At 42.4% G+C, this 6,309-nt stretch overlaps 1 pseudogene; it reads left to right on the forward strand.

The window, feature by feature from the left end:
• Nucleotides 1–823: 823 nt before the first annotated feature.
• On the forward strand, nt 824–5,218 carry LOC135272070 (uncharacterized; annotated as a pseudogene).
• Nucleotides 5,219–6,309: the final 1,091 nt, after the last annotated feature.

Raw genomic sequence — 6,309 nt, forward strand, 5'->3', positions numbered from 1 at the left:
GGTGAAGCAGAAAGATGGTGAAATCCTGGGTCTCTGATGTAATCACTGAGACATTGTACTAACTCAGAACTGCCTACTCCAGGATGTCTCATTGTATCAAATAAGTAAACGCCTTCAGTGTATGAGAGTATGGTAAGAAGGAAAGCGCTTCTCAGACTTAAATAGGTCTGAATCACCTGGGGATTTGTTAAAATGCAAATTCTGGTTCAGTAGATCGGGCTGGGGCCCCTAGCCAGCTCCCAAGAGATGCCAGTGCTGGTTGATGAATCACACAGTGAGTGGCAAGCTAATCGAGTTTTCTATTAGAGTCAACCATGGATCAAAAATATTCAGAAAAAAAATAAAAATAACGCAAAAATAAAACAATACAATTTTAAAAATACATTATGACAACTATATACATGATATTTACATTGTATTAGGTAATATAGGTAATCTAGAGATGATTTAAAGTGTAGGAGAGAGTGTGCATAGGTTATGTGCAAATACACTGCCCTTTTGTAACAGGAGCTTGAGCAACCACGAATTTTGGTATCCACAAGGTCATGGGAAAAATCCCCCTCAGATAATGAGGGACAAGTATATTTGCCAAAAAGCACCATCATAACTGATACAACTTCTATAATTCATCTTGCAGAGAACACACTTTGAGAAATTCTGAGAGTTTTCTGTGTAATGCTTCTGATTACCACAAAATATTTAGAAAGTGGGCCCCACCCAGGCTACCATTCAGAGGATCTAGACTTTCTTTCCACATTATTTCTTGTACCATATATTCCTTATTATGGCCCATGAGGCAGTGTCAAAGCTACAGTGAGCCACCATGCACAAAGAAGTAATATTTTCCACAGATGTCCTCAGTACAGCAACAAATGGTAATGAAGAGATCATTCCTTTAGCCTCCAAGAAAGATAGATTTCTTAAAGACTTGCCCAATCCTTCATGTATAGGTCAGTAATCTTAGGTCAAGAGGCCAACTTATCCCCTAAGTCACACAGGGGATGAAAAAAGGGGGAGGACAGAGCTGGGCAAGATTATGCCCATGTGTCAGGGTCTCGGTGCATGAATCTGTGTGATAGATTTCCCCCTTTGCACAGAAAAACCTTTCAAAAGAAAGTAAGGGCTCCTCAATGAGTATGCACCTTACGTCACAGATGCAGGACAGAGCAACAAAACAATTCCAAATTTACTTTTCCAAACTTTTCCTACTGTCTGTGTCTTAAGCGACCGCAAAGTCAGCCATTCCTTTTAACCCAGCGCATTAGCAAATACCCAATCTATTTAGAGATACAGATCTGTGAAGGTTTTGTGATTCCGTCTCTAAAATAAAATACCACTTGACCTAACTGGGGTTTTGGGAGATTCCATATCTTATCTTTTTTCATCTCTCCATGACAACTGTGAATTTAACAACAGGGTGTGTGAGGTTGCTGAAATATTTGATGCATTCTTTATTAATTAAAGAAAAAATTTCATCTTAGGGTACTGGAAGTTTAAAGAGCAAATGAAAAGTAGAGAAAATGCAAGAAGGACTAAAATAGCTGAAACGTTCTATTTTTTTTTTTGAATAATTGGTACTAAAGAAGAAATATAGGCTTTAGATTTTAAATTCTATCATTGAAGAAAAGAAGCTAACTTTTAAGTATTCTGTCATGCTGAGGAAGAGATCAAGGGCCAGTAGGCAATAACGTCGTCTCGCTCCTGTGTTTGCACGCCCACGGCTGTGGTCCACCAGGCGGCTTTTAACACAAGTGCTGCTTCTGCCTTCTGGGCCTCTTGGTACTTATATGGTTCATTAGGATTCTTAATTAGTCATTGGCCAATTTTATTTTGGATTTGTCTAATAATCTTGATCCAAAGATCAGGTAACTAAGGTCAAATTTAAAAGGTGATTTACTCAAGGCCATAGAGCCAGGCCTTGGCATTCTCTAAAAAACTTAGTGACTTAAATGTCTAAATCTTTGTTACTCAATGATTCTAACACAATTTCTGCAAATTTCCATCCAAGGACTCTGGGATGTGACACTACAAGCACTTACCTACACAGATGGTGTGGCCTGGCTCTGAGTTCCCACCCAAATCTTAACTCGAATCATAATTCACACAATCCCCATATATCATGGAAGGAACCCGGTGGGAAGTAATTTAATCCTGAGGGCAGTTATTCTCATGCTGTTCTCATGATCATGAGTGAATTTCCATGAGATCTGACAGTTCTATAAGGGGCTTTTCCCCCTTTTGCTCAGCACTTCTCCTTCCTGCTGCCATGTGAAGAAGGATGCGTTTGGTTCCCTTTCCACCATGACTGTAACTTTCCCGAGGCCTCCCTCATCCTGCAGAACTGTGAGTCAATTGAACCTCTTTCCCAGAGGTTTCTCTACCTAGAAAAATAGTAAATCAAAAACAATATTGCATCTCTGGAGGGATTGTGGAGATAAGTGTCACCGTCAAAAACTTGAAAGACACAGGGGTGGTGATTCCCACCACACCCCCCTTCAACTCTCCCATTTGGCATGTGCAGAAGACAGATGGATCTTGGTGAATGACAGTGGATAATCATAAGATTAACCAAGTGGTGACTTCAGTTGCAGCTGCTGTGCCAGATGTGGTTTCATTGCTTGAGCAAATTAACATATCTCCTGGTACCTGGTATGCAGCCATTGACTTGGCAAACATCTTTTTCTCCATTCATATCCATAGGCTTACCAGAAGCAATTTGCCTTCAACTGACAAGGCCAGCAATATACCTTTGCTGTCCTACCACAAGCGTATATCAACTCTCCAGCTTTGTGTCATAATCTCATTCAAAGAGATCTTGGTTGCTTTTTACTTCCATAAGGTTTCACACTGGTCCATTACATTGATGACATTCTGCTAATTGGATCCAGTGCGCAAGAAGTAGCAAACACACTGGACTTATTGGTGAGACATTTGCGTGACAGAGGATGGGAAATAAATCTGGCTAAAATTCAGGAAACTTCTACCTGAGTAAAATTCCTAGGGTTCCAGTGGTGTGGAGCCTGTCTATATATTCCTTATAAGGTGAAGGATAAGTTGCTGCATTTGGCCCCTCCTACAACCAAGAAAGAAGCACAATGCCTATTGGGCCTATTGAGATTTTGGAGACAACACATTTCTCATTTTGATATATTACTCCAGCCCATTTATCAAGTGACCTGAAAGGCTGCCAGTTTTGAGTGGGGTCCAGAGCAGGAGAAGGCTCTGCAACAGGTCCAGGCTGCTGTGCAGGCTGCTCTGCCACTTGGGCCATAAGACCCAGCAGATCCAGTGGTGCTTCAGGTGTCAGTGGCAGATAGGGATGCTGTGTGGAGCCTTTGGCAGGCCCCCATAGGTGAATCACAGCAGAGGCTGCTAAGATTTTGGAGCAAGGTCCTGCCATCTTCTGCAGATGACTACTCTACTTTTGAGAGACAGCTCTTGGCCTGTTACTGGGCTTTGGTGGAAACTAAATATTTGACTATGGGTCACCAAGTCACCATGTGACCTGAACTGCATCTCATGAACTGGGTGCTTTCTGACCCATCTAGCATAAAGTGAGTCATGCATAGCAGCACTCCATCATCAAATGAAGTAGTATGTACATGATCAGGCTCAAGAAGGTCCTGAAGGCACAAGTAAGTTACATGAGGAAGTAGCTCAAATGCCCATGGACTCCACTTCTGACACCTTGCCTTCTCTTCTCTAACCTGCACCAATGGCCTCATGGAGAGTTCCCTATGGTCACTTGATAGAGGAAGAGAAGACTAGGGCCTGGTTCACAGATGTTTCTGCACAATATGCAGGCACCAGCCGATAAAGGACACCTGCAGCACTATAGTCCCTTTCTAGGACATCCCTGAAGGACAGCAGGGAAGGGAAATCTTCCCAGTGGGCAGAACTTTGAGCAGTGTACCTGGTTGTGAATGTTGTGTGGGAGGAGAAATGGTCAAATCTGCAATTATATACTGATTCGTGGGCTGTAGCCAATGGTTTGGCAGGATGGTCAGGGTCTTGGAAGAAGCATGATTGGAAAATTGGTGACAAAGAAATTTGGGGAAGAGGTATGTGGATGGACCTCTCTGAGTGGTCAAAAACTGTGAAGATATTTGTATCCCATGTGAGTGCTCACCAACAGGTGACCTCAGCAGAGGAAAGTTTTAGTAATCAAGTAGATAAGATGACCTGTTCTGTGGACACTACTCAGCCTCTTTCACCAGCCACCTCTGTTATTGCCCAATGGGCCTATGAACAAAGTGGCCATGGTGGCAGGGATGGAAGATATGCATGGGCTCAGCAACATGGACTTCCATTCACCAAGGCTGACATGGCTACAGCCACTGCTGAGTGCCCAATTTGCCATCAGCAGAGACCAACACTGAGCCCTCGATATGGCTCCATTCCTTGAGGTGATCAGCCAGCAACCTGCTGGCAGGTTGATTATATTAGACCTTTTCTGTCATGGAAAAAGAAGAGGTTTGTCCTCACTGGAATAGACACCTACTCTGGATATGGGTTTGCCTATCCTGCATGCAATGCTTCTGCCAAGACTACCATCCGTGGACTCATGGAATGCCTTATCCATTGTCATGGTGTTCCACACAGCATTGCCTCTGACCAAGACACTCACTTTATGGCTAAAGAAGTGCAGCAGTGGACTCATGCTCATGGAATTCAGTAGTCTTACTATGTTCTCCATCATCCTGAAGCAGCTGGATTGATAGAACGGTGGAATGACCTTTTGAAGTCACAATTACAATGCCTACTAGGTGATAGTATTTTGTAGGGCTGGAGCAAAATTCTCCAGAAGGCCACATATGCTCGGAATTAGCATCCAACATATGGTACTGCTTCTCCCATAGCCAGGATTCACAGGTCCAGGAATCAAGAGGTGGAAGTGGCATCACTCACCATCACCACTAGCGACCCACTAGCAAAATTTTTGCTTCCTGTTCCTGTGACTTTACATTCTGCTGGCCTAGTGGTGTTAGTTCCAGAGGGAGGAATGCTGCCACCAGGAGACAGAACAATGATTCCATTAAACTGGAAGTTAAGATTGCCACCTGGACACGTTGGGCTCCTCTTACCTTTAAGTCAACAGGCTAAGAAGGGAGTTACAGTGTTGGCTGGGGTGATTGACCTAGACTATAAGATGAAATCAGTCTACTACTCCACAATGGAAGTAAGGAAGAGTGCACACAGAATACAGGAGATCTATTAGAGCATCTCTTAGTATGACCATGTCCTTTAATTAAGGTCAATGGGAAACTACAATAGCCCAATCCAGGCAGGACTACAAATACCTAGACCCTTCAGGAATGAAGGTTTGGGTCATGACCTGTTGAGGTACTTGCTGAAGGCAAAAGGAATACAGAATGGGCAGTAGAAGAAGATCGTCATCAATACCAGCTACAGCCATGTGACCAGATGCAGAAATGAGGACTGTAATTGTCACGAGTTTCCTCCTTCTTTTGTTAAAAATATGTGCACTTATACACTTGTACTGAGAAAATATCTTTGTTTTATTTCCTTTCTCCTTTATCATATGACGTAAGCTTTATTGACTTTGCATTAGCATTTAAGTATTATTAACTTTATGTAATAGTATTTGGGTTGGGGATTGGTGTGTTTCTGGTTGTATGAAGGATAGATGTATTATGTTAGGTGTAATTATGGCCTTATTACTATCTTTATTTGGAGATTATTTATGATCCTAGGAGATTTATATGGGTTCAAGTTAACACGGGATGGATTTATGATGGTTAATGCTGTCAACTTGATTGGATTGAAGGATACAAAGTATTCATCCTGGGTGTGTCTGTGAGGCTGTTGTCAAAGGAGATTAACATTTGAGTCAGTGGGCTGGGGAAAGCAGAGCCACCCTTAATCTGGGTGGCCACAATCTAATCATCTAACAGCATGGCTAGAATACAAGCAGGCAGAAAAATGTTGAAAAGGTGAGACTGGCTTACCCTCTCAGCCTACATCTTTCTCCAATGCTGGATGCTTCCTTCTCTTGAACATTAGACTTCAAGTTATTAACTTTTGAAACTTGGACTGGCTCTCCCTGCTCCTCAGCCTATAGATGGCTTATTGTGGGACCTTGTGATCATGTGAGTTAATACTTAATAAACTCCCCTTTACATATATACATATATATATTTCACTAGTTCTGTCTCTCTAGAGAACCCTGACTAATACACAGATGTAATCAAACTAAGATGAGGTTACTAAGGTGAGCCCTAACCCAATATAACTTGTGTCTTCATAAGAAGAGGAAGAGGCCATGTGAAAACAAACACAAGAAGGCTA

Source organism: Aotus nancymaae, unplaced genomic scaffold (genome assembly GCF_030222135.1).
Source record: "Aotus nancymaae isolate 86718 unplaced genomic scaffold, 86718_ANA_hifiasm-v0.15.2.pri h1tg000103l, whole genome shotgun sequence".
Taxonomy (NCBI): Eukaryota; Metazoa; Chordata; class Mammalia; order Primates; family Aotidae; genus Aotus; species Aotus nancymaae.